The sequence below is a fragment of the Malus domestica genome, chromosome 10 (genome assembly GCF_042453785.1).
Source record: "Malus domestica chromosome 10, GDT2T_hap1".
NCBI lineage: Eukaryota > Viridiplantae > Streptophyta > Magnoliopsida > Rosales > Rosaceae > Malus > Malus domestica.
In genome coordinates, this window is record NC_091670.1 from 38,551,185 (window position 1) to 38,563,240 (window position 12,056).

Below are 12,056 nucleotides of genomic sequence, written 5' to 3' on the forward strand. Positions count from 1 at the left end.
TTTGAAAATTTTGTGTTATATTGTTTATGTTCAATATTCTATCATGAAATGTGCGGCCAAATTGCAAATTTCTGTTACAAGATTGGACAAACATATTATAGTAAATAGCTCGAAACTGCTTAAGCTCTGTATCAAGCTTGAATTTTTTTTAAACTTGATTGAACTCGGCTGGTAGAAGAAGCAAACAAAACTTAGTTTGAGCTCATAATTAATTAAACAGAGCACACTTGAGGATATTGATATTCAGTTTGACTCAACGCATGCCCTAATGTGTTGCAATTGGGCTGAGCCTCAATTTAATTGATTTATTCATATTTGGTCTTTTGTGGAGATGTTAACTTGAGATTGGATACAATTCAACTTAATGTATCACAAGTCCTTTAGGACTCGTTTGGTGGGTTGAATGAGATTACACTGGCAATGACATGTAAGACATAAATTGTAACATATATATAAAGATAGGTTATATAGCTCACTCTATTGTGGATCTATAACCCATCATGTCTAATCACGTCATCTCACATTTTGACACAACAAACAAAGATTGGACTCAAATCTATTTTAATTGATCATAACATATCCCACCCAACCCATCAAACGGGCCTTAAAGTCCATGCCTCAAAATCATGGGCCTACATATATAAGGTCCATGCCTCGAGGGCCAACATATATAAAGTACGGAGGGAAGGTCCATATTTGAAATTGGATGTTTTTTAAATTAGAATTAGAATTAGAAATTTGATGAATATTTTAACCAATTTTATTTGAATCCATATAATTTCACTCTAAACGCAACTTAATCTTTAAATGAGAATTGTCTTTATTATCTTATTGTATAATTACCATCAAATGCACAATAAAATTAGTAAAAAAAACCAAAATTTATCAATAAATACACTCCCAATAATCAAATCCTAACCATCATGCAATCTTTCTCTAATGTTCTATTCGGTACATTAAGACACTCAACAAGTTCTATTTTATGGATTGATGTTGATTTTGATATTTTGGATCCTCCAACTAAGGTATGAATCGAGTTATGCAAATTTTTTTGTTTGTTTCTTTTTAGTTTCAGAGTTCGAGAGACAACCAAGTTGACCTGATCAATCTTCTCATTCCATAGCCTTGAATTTATTGCACCCTAACTTGATCATAAAATCATCAAAAAGTGGGCAATAAAGGTGTTATCAAACTTTTCCAACATGGTAATCGCCCACTCCTTTATGGAATTTAGCCTCCAAAGATCAAGTTTTTACAACATGGTAGGATGGTTTTATGCCATCCTCCTGCTAACCCTAAACGATAAATTAATTCTCACCCATCCTTATTAATTTCGATTTCAATTTCTATTAAATCATGAGAAATTGAAAGGAAAAATGACGGCCCTGTTGGAGGGAGAGAATGTTGGACAAGAGAACATATGCTTTAATTTTGAGTTTATTTTTTAAATTGATGTAAAAACAAATTTACATATTGAATTAGGTTTGTGATGGTAATTTAGGTAGTAAATTAATATTTAAAGAGATATTGATAGTTTAATTAGAAATAAGATAAGTGTACAGAATAAATTAGGTGTAAAATGAAGTTATATAGGTTCAAATAAAATTTTTCTTCTACTATTCGACAAAAATGGCATGTATGTTGAGATAATGGCATGCAGAAAGAACAATTGTAAATGGCAGTCTCGAACTTCCGCATACATTGGGACGTGAGAGTGGAAAAAGAAAAAAGAGTATATATGAGAACACACATATATCATATATGCTTCAGCATCTTCCATCATAATTCTGACATGAACTTAACATATTGGAGGTCCAATTCATATTCAGCATTTGGTGTAAACGTTACACAAGGACAGCCTCTAATTTTCGCCTCGTAGTGTTGGTTTAAGGATATACTTCAGTTCTAGAGCATATGCTGCAGCCTCATAAGTCACTCAAGCTTATGTGTTCCAGCAGAAGGTTTGTGCAGAAATTTTGCACTAACTTAGATCCAATAACCAAGCTTGTGTGTTCCAGCTGATGAACATATTCATCGTTCTTTTTAATTTTCTTTGGTAGAACCGTAGAAGCCTATCAGAAGTTTCATTATTATACCCTTTAAAATTTAGTCAATATGTTTGAGTTTAGTTCTTCAGGAAGGTGCAGTTGTATACTTTGCTACATTATAAAGGCTAAGGTTATGGAATTTTTGATATATTAATACTTGCATTCCCCATTTTGGGGATGGTCTCATCCCCCCACTTGCAAACATATATTCACTGTAAAAATTTCAATGTCTTAATTTTTTTATAGTTAAGTTCAATGTCTTAATCTTCATTTGAGATATATTCCTACAAAAAATCATTCGAATCGGAAATCGTTTAGTCATTCAAATCAAATGTATCAAATAATGAACAGTATTTAAATGACTAAACGATATCTGATTCGAATAAATTTTTGTAGGAATGATCTTCAAATCAAGATTAAGACATTGAATAGTTCCTATTATGAAATTTCTATGGTGATAACGTTATTTGCAAGTGGGGAGAGCTCATCCTTAAGAGGGGAATTAATGTAATTATTATCCCTCTAAGTTAGAGATATATAGGAATTTACAAGTAATTAAAATACAATAGGCAAAACCTAGCTAAGTACAGTGGGACTGCTATATATAATAAGAAATAAATAAAATCCCCTAAAATAGGGTAACTGATCCTGCCAACATAGTCCTCTAGAAATATATATAATGAAAAAAGAAAATTAAATGAATCCGTATGTTCGAATGCATATATGCACCACATGAGTACCCTCCAGTTTTTGCTCAACGATCAGATTTTGTTAGGTCCATTTGGCTGGTCCTGCAAGCAATGAAGGTGACATTACAAGACTACAAGTAGAAGAAAAAGATATATTGAGAACATGCTCTGAATCTTCCTTCTCATAAACATTCTTTTTCCCGATTTTCAACTCTGACCTTTTAATGTTCCACGTCCTAGCAAGCTTGTAAAACGACTTGTTGATACTACGGTGACAAATTTATTGGAAGTTTTAACGAAAAGTTCACGGTACTGTTCACTTTAACGAAAAACCACATTTTTACACTAAAAAGTCAAACCTAGTACAATTTACTTTACCCTTTATTTTGTCCTTATCGTTAAAACTTAAAGTTTTCAAGCCATTTTCATTAGTTTTCCTTAATTTATTAGAGGATGTATCATTAAGTATAAGAACCCTAGATAAAAAGCATTAGACTATTAAAATCTCATGTATGACACTGAATATTAGTACTGTGAAGTTGAATCATCAGAGTTTTTTTTTCTCTTCTAGTGCAGCAACATATTACTTAATCCACTTAACATCACGATTCAATTCAGAATAATCAGCTTCATGAAGTCTTTACAGCAAGTAACCGAAAAAAAGAGAGTAGTAATCTGTGCAGATAAGGTTTTCCTACCATGTAAAAGTCGGAGCAATTTCTGGATAATTAAAGTCATTGAAGCTTGTACTTTTCAACAAACAAATAAAAGAATAGTTTTTTAGGATCCCTGGCATATGCTCTCTCTCGGTTGCTATAAATAACCGTCTCCACTTCATTACTCTGCAACTTAAACCTTCGGTTGTGCAGATGCATAAATTACAGGGCAAAGTCTCTTCTGGCATGTAGCCACTTACAAATTACAAATTCTTAATTCTGGCTGAGCAAGCTGGCCAGCCTTGCATTACTTTTGTAGTGTGCTTTATGCCAAAGGAGATTTGCTCGGCAATTCTTCTGCACTCTTTTGCATGCTCTATTGGAGAATAAGGAGATGTGAGACAATCACAATTGTTCAAACCCTGATCCTGCTATATTTCACTTTTCTGTTAGGATTGGCATGCAGTTGAAATTCATTCATTCATCATTTCCCAACAGCAGTGTGTTAATTTTTTACAACGTACTATACCATGATAATTGATGTTGTAAACTTTATGTGGTTATATAATTAAAACACAAACGAAGGAATTTTAGCTGACCTGATCATGAAGCGATAGCCATTGGAGATCAAACGAAGAAGATGAAGGATGCGGCAACACCAAAGTCTTCTACAAAGCACCTAGCTGGATACAACTACTTTATGGGAAGTGTTTGTTGTGTCTCTAGGGTTTGCAGGGACCTTAGTATTTATACTGGCTAAGGCATTAAGGTTCCATCTATAAAGGAATCCCAAATCCCACTTTTTAGCCTATCAGTTAGGTATCATAATCACATAAAATCAAGGACTCCATCAATCTTACTTATATTGCAAGACACCTAATATAAGATTGATATATTTAGGAAATAAATCACAATATCTACATTAATCTCCAATATTACATTCCTATTATATGTTGTAGACCATTTAAGGTTGATTTACATCGGAATAAATCCAACATTCTCCCACTGGTCTACACATATAATATTTATGTTTATACTTGAAATTGAAGATTAATGTCACTTTAATGGCCATGTAGTTGTGATAACATCCTATCCTTGATACAAGTTTCTGTCAAATAAGTCTTTCAACATGGAACTAACAAGGTTGTAAGGTTGACACAACCAAAAACCTTCATAATCACACATGCTAAAATCCTCATCCACATGAAACACCGTCAAATTATGATTGCAAAGATGAACTTTAATTACCTGAATGTGTCTCAACTTTTATCATCTCAGGTCCTCTTTAATGCAAACTTCTACTGCAGTTGCAAACAAAACTTCATAAAACACAATTAATTCAACACCTACGAGCAAGATGAATTAACATGTTTTTGACACTAGTTCATATACCATATTAGTTACTTTCGTGAGAAAAAATTTTCAACACTTATGAGCAAGATGAAAAAACCCTCACAACTAATACAACATATAAATCATGTCATGCCATTTTAAGTCGAACCAAAAGAATTAATCCACACCTACGAGCAAGAAGATTAACCATTCCTTTATGACTTAAAATGCAATTTGCTTAACTGGATATCAGATATATCATCATCTGATAATTGACCAACACATAAACATGTGACTTCATGAATCCAACCGGAGATTAAACTGAATGAATGGATTCAATCAACCATACATACCTTATAGGTCATCTGCAAATGTAAGGCATCAATTACATGAAACTCAAGCTCCCACTGATTTGCAACATCGTCACTTAATTTGCAAATCACTACTTAAATCATACTTTTGAAATATGCTTGTGGGAACACCCTTACTTAGTCAATGAATGCATATCACTACAAAATTGTCTTTCTTTAACCTTTCCTTAACACCTTAAATAGCATAATCTCAATGAAAGGTAAAACTAAGACATTCACCGCTGTTTATACAAAACCATGCATTTCACAACCATCTATTTGCATTAATAATTCCATATTTGTGCTAAGTCCCCATGAGCCTCAAAATTCTTCTAAAGATTAACAAATAATCAATCAAGTCATCCAAATGATTGCAAGTAAAAATATACACATACACCAAGTACTCATTCTGCAACTTAAACATATTATTGTCATTCGAGTCATGGCATAATTCTAATTTCATCAACCAAAACACATATTCATGGAAGATAAAATAACACTTTATGCAAGTCCACTTAATGCTCAAAACTTTAGAACAACTCCCACTAAACTTTTAGAGTTTATACACTTATTGCAAATAAGTTAATGAGTGTGAAGCCCAATTTTCTTTCACTAATTCTCCCACTTGGGCAAACACTCATTCATATATTCTTTCAAGGATTTACCTAAACAAATTTGCTTCATATTTTAGACATAATTAAATAGACATCACGACCAACATAAAGTTATCAAACAGAATTTCAGCAATGAGTTACACTTACTTTAGAATTTATCATAATTAATTTACAAGCTTAATTGCTACCAAAATTTTACAGATCAAAATAGACATACTATCATAAAATAAAAATATAGGGCCGTTTTAGGTCAAACTAATTGTCTAAAGTGACGTCTCAAAAGACAAAAACAATCTGCCAGCAAAACTGTCTGTACGAGCATGGGTTACTAGTAAATTCACCATAATTACACTACATGGCAAAACTTTACGAAAATTTGCAGACACATAGTAGACATATATATGTTGAACATATCAAAAATTCAGGTCGTTTGGTGATCATTAGACGTATCATTCACTCAATTTAAATCAAGACATGCAATCTGCCAGAAACAATTATGTGCATCTATCATGAATTTATACATCCATAACAATTCAATTTCATATCATTTCAATTTTGATGTCCAAAGGAAACTCTAGTAGTCAAATTTCATCATCTAAAACGACATCATACTTCAAATTGAAAAGATTTACAAGCATAAGACTTAAATAATGTGTACCTTAGCAATCCTTGATTAACCTTCATGGGTCCAATACTTTGCATCAACAAGTCTCATGAATAGACACAAAATATGTTATGATGCAACCGATTTCCATGCCTTAAAACCACAACCTATTATGGGGCTCATAGTGGGATTTTGTAACTGATGGCATGGAACTTTATCCCCAATAAACTTCATGAAACTAGATTAATTTACACCTACGGGCAAGAAAATTAATTAGTTTCTAGTACTGAATTATATGTCACAAGAGTTACCTTCATAAAAAACTTCAACACCTACGGGCAAGATGAAGTTTTCACAAACTCCTGTGAAATAAAACTCATACTATGCCATCTTAATTAAAACAAAGGAAACGATCCACACCTACGGGCAAGAAGATTATCCCTTTTATTCTAATTAAGATGCAACGTTGATCAAAGTAACTTAAAACCATAGTCCCAGCATCAACTAAGCCGCTACGGCTTGCTTAGTTGACAAGACATTAATCATCTCCAGCCTTCATGACTCCTTTCGATATCCAATTAATCTCAAAAAACCTGACAACATACTTGAAAGGAGATTAATCACATATAGATCAAGTTGTATAAGAGCTATAATATCAATTTTCCACCACAAGGATGTCAATACGTATGAGAGAACATGATAAAGCTAATAGATTCAAAATAGAAACCCTTTAGACAATACCATCGATTTAATTCAAAAGCCAAATTGTGATATCACCTAAATGCTTTCTTAAGTCAAACGGGTTCCTTTCCTTTTGTGCCTTTCTTTCCGTAGTACAAGACTCCATATATTAGCCTTGAATAATTTATTTTCTTCTCCCCTTATGGCACAAAACGATTGACTGATCAAAACATTGTTTAAATTCTTTAGGCATAGGAAAAACTAACAAACTATATACAAGTTTGAAAACTTATGCTTATCAATTTAGTCATATGCTTTAAATGAAATTCATTCCTCATGCCTTCATATGTTCACCACTTCTTTATAAACATATATATAATCACATGACCAACCACAATTCTCATATAAATAGATAAAATACAAATGAGAATTGTCACATAATTACTGCATATCTCATTCATTTGTATAATGTTCTTGTTCTTGTTCTTGCCACTGGATGCTTTATGTCATTCTTAGTCAATCCACAAATTATACATCAAATTTTCATAATTAACTAGTTATGTATAATTTATACGACTATTGAGAGGAAAGCAAATTATAGATAAACCTGATCGATTAGTCACGCATATTGCTTGTGCTATTAATGGCATAAAAGTTCATTCACATATTGTGAAAATTAGTGGAAACAAAACCACAATTCACTATAGTTCAAAACCCACGGCAATATTAAAAATATGTTATCTCATGCTTGAACCAAATTAGCCATACAAGCAACACTATACACGTCATTTGCTTAACAAATGTTGCCAAAATTTGTATGACTTACTTTCATGTATGGGAATCTAATTCATTAACATACTTGTATATAGTTGACATGTATAAAACTTAGCGTATGCTTCCCTGCAACACTATTGTAATATATGTTATTACAATCATAGGCATAACATATCCCAATAGTATTGATAAATTATAGGATATGACTAATTATGTCTCCTACAACAAAAAACACGTCACGAGATGGTTGGATTTTGCAAGAACAATATAACACTTCATGAATCCAACATAACCATTCCTTATATAATTTATCATGAAGACCAAAAGGCAACATCATACCAGAATTTCATATACCGATGTAATACGAACCTCTTCATTGGGCTTGTTCCACTGAGGAATCTTAAGAAATTCTCCAATGCAAGGTTAGAACAAATGTAAATACATATACATGCTATGCGAACTGTAGATACATAATTGGCTTTAGAAAATTATATATACTTGCTTGATCCAACAATTGCTGGCACTTATGCAATTGTTTCTTGTCACATTAACGTATCACTCGTAGCAATTCATATAGAATGCAATTCATGGAAAATAATATTAGTTCTTATTCAATAAGCATATGCCCATTTAGATACGTATTGCCAAAATATATAATATTTGGATCCATATTCATGACATACTTAACCGATACATGGTAATCAATGTATGTACATACTCTACAATAATTAGTACATCACTCATGCAATTATATCTTATCTTATTACCAATTTAAGCTTTCAGGGATCAACCCAAATATATATCAACCAAAATACCATAAACCATTATGGAAATCAAAGTCAATGAAACAAACCATTTTGCTTTGGTAGATGACTTCGTTCTGTTTGCTAATCGGAGGGACCTCTTCAGTAAGGTCAGAACAAATATAGCATGCTTACAAAAATTGAGATCATCAGTGGCACATGGTAAATCAATTCAACCAAAACACTAGCATGAAGATTGAAATAGAACAAAAAACTGTTATTCTTCTTAGTGCCATGGTTTCCACTGTAAAAATACATAATATAATACCACGCCTTACATATATGCTTCTTTACGTTCCTATTTGATTATAGGATTCCAATTCCTATATGGTTTTTAAATTTCATGCTTCAATACCATAAGAATATTATATAAATTCTATGCTTCAATTCCATAATTTAATTCATGCTTGATCAAAAGCACCTCTAAGCGTAGTTCAATTTCCAATTGGCAAGCAAAGCTATGTGGTTATATATAATACACCGCATACAATATTATGGATTCGTGCTATAATCAGGCAACTTGTCTTGCTGATAATAATCAAGGTATCAATTAGCATAGTTCTTAATAAATTTCCCTTGACTGCAACCATAATATTAGTGAAAAATATTCTTGATTAAAACTGAATAATTATGCAACCTGATCATAATTAACAATTGAACTTATTCAAATCGCATGGTGATGTTGCCGAGTATATGCAATGAGAATTTGGATTAAACACGCAGTTCAAGAGAATATTATATAACATTAAACCTAATAGGTTTTAATTATATAACCAGTGGCTCTGATACCACATGTAAACTTTATGTGGTTATATAATTAAAACACAAACGAAGGAATTTTAGCTGACCTGATCATGAAGCGATAGCCATTGGAGATCAAACGAAGAAGATGAAGGATGCGGCAACACCAAAGTCTTCTACAAAGCACCTAGCTGGATACAACTACTTTATGGGAAGTGTTTGTTGTGTCTCTAGGGTTTGCAGGGACCTTAGTATTTATACTGGCTAAGGCATTAAGGTTCCATCCATAAAGGAATCCCAAATCCCACTTTTTAGCCTATCAGTTAGGTATCATAATCACATAAAATCAAGGACTCCATCAATCTTACTTATATTGCAAGACACCTAATATAAGATTGATATATTTAGGAAATAAATCACAATATCTACATTAATCTCCAATATTACATTCCTATTATATGTTGTAGACCATTTAAGGTTGATTTACATCGAATAAATCCAACAGATGTCGGTATATGTATATATTAGAGTTAGTGTGAATTAAACCTAAAACCTTAATTTTTGATTATTCAGCAATTACTAATGTATCTAAGGAGAATTAAACTCTGCATGAATACCTCAGATACCAGTTGTTTTCTCACTTTGGTATTAACATTGATTTGAAAACTGATTGAGCATGATGATTTTCTTTCTCAATTTTTTTCCTTTCTCATTTAACTTCTCAGTGATGATCTGTGTTTCTGGAGTTTACAGCCTCAATAAGGGAATCGGCAGAAAGTGCAAGCGGCTGTCTGTGAATTTAGGAGCTGTCTGAAGCCTGAAGCTCAGTCACACTTGAAAATTTTCTGAATCTAAACCCTTTGTATACAATGATTAAGGTCATGTGAATTCGAAAGTTGTACACAATTACTTGTTGCAATAAATTTTAATATAGGGTTTAAAGATAATCAGTATTGCAGGACTATTTCATTGATACCAATGTATAGAGCTGCATTTCATTCTCAATATGACTTCTTTTAGAAGAAATGTTATATATAAACTCATCTCCTTCCATTCATCAATGCATGAAGTTATCCTAAATCTCATGCATCTGTCATGTGTGAGTATTGAGTAGTCCACATGTGACACGAATAATACCATACAGTTGCAAACTTGGATCCTGTATACCGTAAATATTGCCTGCAGTACCGTGCAGATGAATTCAACTCCTAGGTCCTTTGTAGTGAGACAGACATGAAGAAAAGCCTTAATCTAAAATGTTGCTATATGTCTCTCAATTTTGGAGTTGATTTTCTCTTCGATCTCATTGTAGTCGTAAACCCTAAGCAACGGTCTGTCAAACCCTAAAGGTTGGTATGTGCTTGTGTCGAAAAAGCAGTAGCATTTGCTACTTCAATTCGACACGGTTTACATGTTCGGAATAGCTAGGCATATCCATAACTACAAGAATTGTCAGGTGCTGAGGATCATTCCTCTACTAAATCCCAACTTCAGGAAGCATGTTCGAGCCTAGTAATTCAAACCCATCCAGCATGGTCCATCACTAATATCACTAATATATTAAGTATAAAAACTCTTATATATTAATTGTATATTATTTTGTTATATGACCGATTTTCGAACAAGAGAAACCTTAAGAAAGAGAAAAAATGGATATTCGTTTTTTTTTCTTCACATTCTCTATATTGTACGAACATTATCTTCTTCTATATATTGTACTATTTGTTTTTTTTCTTTAGGTAAAAGCAAAATGTTTGCTCTGATGTTTGTTGAATGATCATTTGGATGTGTTGGGCTTTCCAACGATGGACATGCACATATGTTGGACCACTGCCTTACAATACTATATGGCAGACAAAGAAATGCGTCTCACTCTCTCTCTCTCTCTCTCTCTCTCTCTCTGTCTCTCATACATACATCATTCTATAAAAGAAATTCATTTATTCACATACATAAGGAATTTGTCTACGTGTAGTGTGCGTAATTAGTTGATTAGTAAATATGATACAAAAAACATGTAATCCTCATAAATAGAAGTATAGTGAGCATGCATTCCTCATAAGTAGAAGTATAGTGATAAAATTTGAAAATTAAACGCTACCTCATTAATCTCTGTACAGTTTGCAACTTAATCTCAAATTTTCATCGGGAAGGACGCTCTTAATCTCAAATTTTCATCGGGAATGACGCACCTTTGGTGTACCAATTATCGTGCCCACGGTAAAAGCTAGGTAGCCAAGTGCAGAGCAGATAACTGCTGAAAGCATCTAAGTAATAAGCCCACCCCAAGATGAGTGCTCTCTTATTCCTACTTCCCCAGAACCTCCGGTAGCACAGCCAAGACAACGATGGGTTTTCTGCCCCTGCGGGGTGGAGCGACACAAGTTTTGAGAATTCAAATGAAATAATTGTTTATGCATTGCAAATAAGGGAGTAAAGTTGGTGCCACTCAAATTATTGTTCTTTGAGCATACATATACCTGAAGCGCTCGAGTATAAATACCATGGTTTTTGGCTATTAAAAATCAATAGCATAAATTAATTTCCTTGTGACTATAAATTCCATGGTTATTGATCATAAAAATCCACAGCATTTTAATGCACTGCAGGTGAATTACCGAGCAGCCTCCTCTTGGCAAACTACCTATATCTTCTACATAAGAATTGAGAAACGCTGTCTGCCAAAGGAGATCTGCTCAGCAATTCTACTGCAGTTTCTATTTTGCATGAACATACCGTACTCCTAATGTGCTTATACATGAAC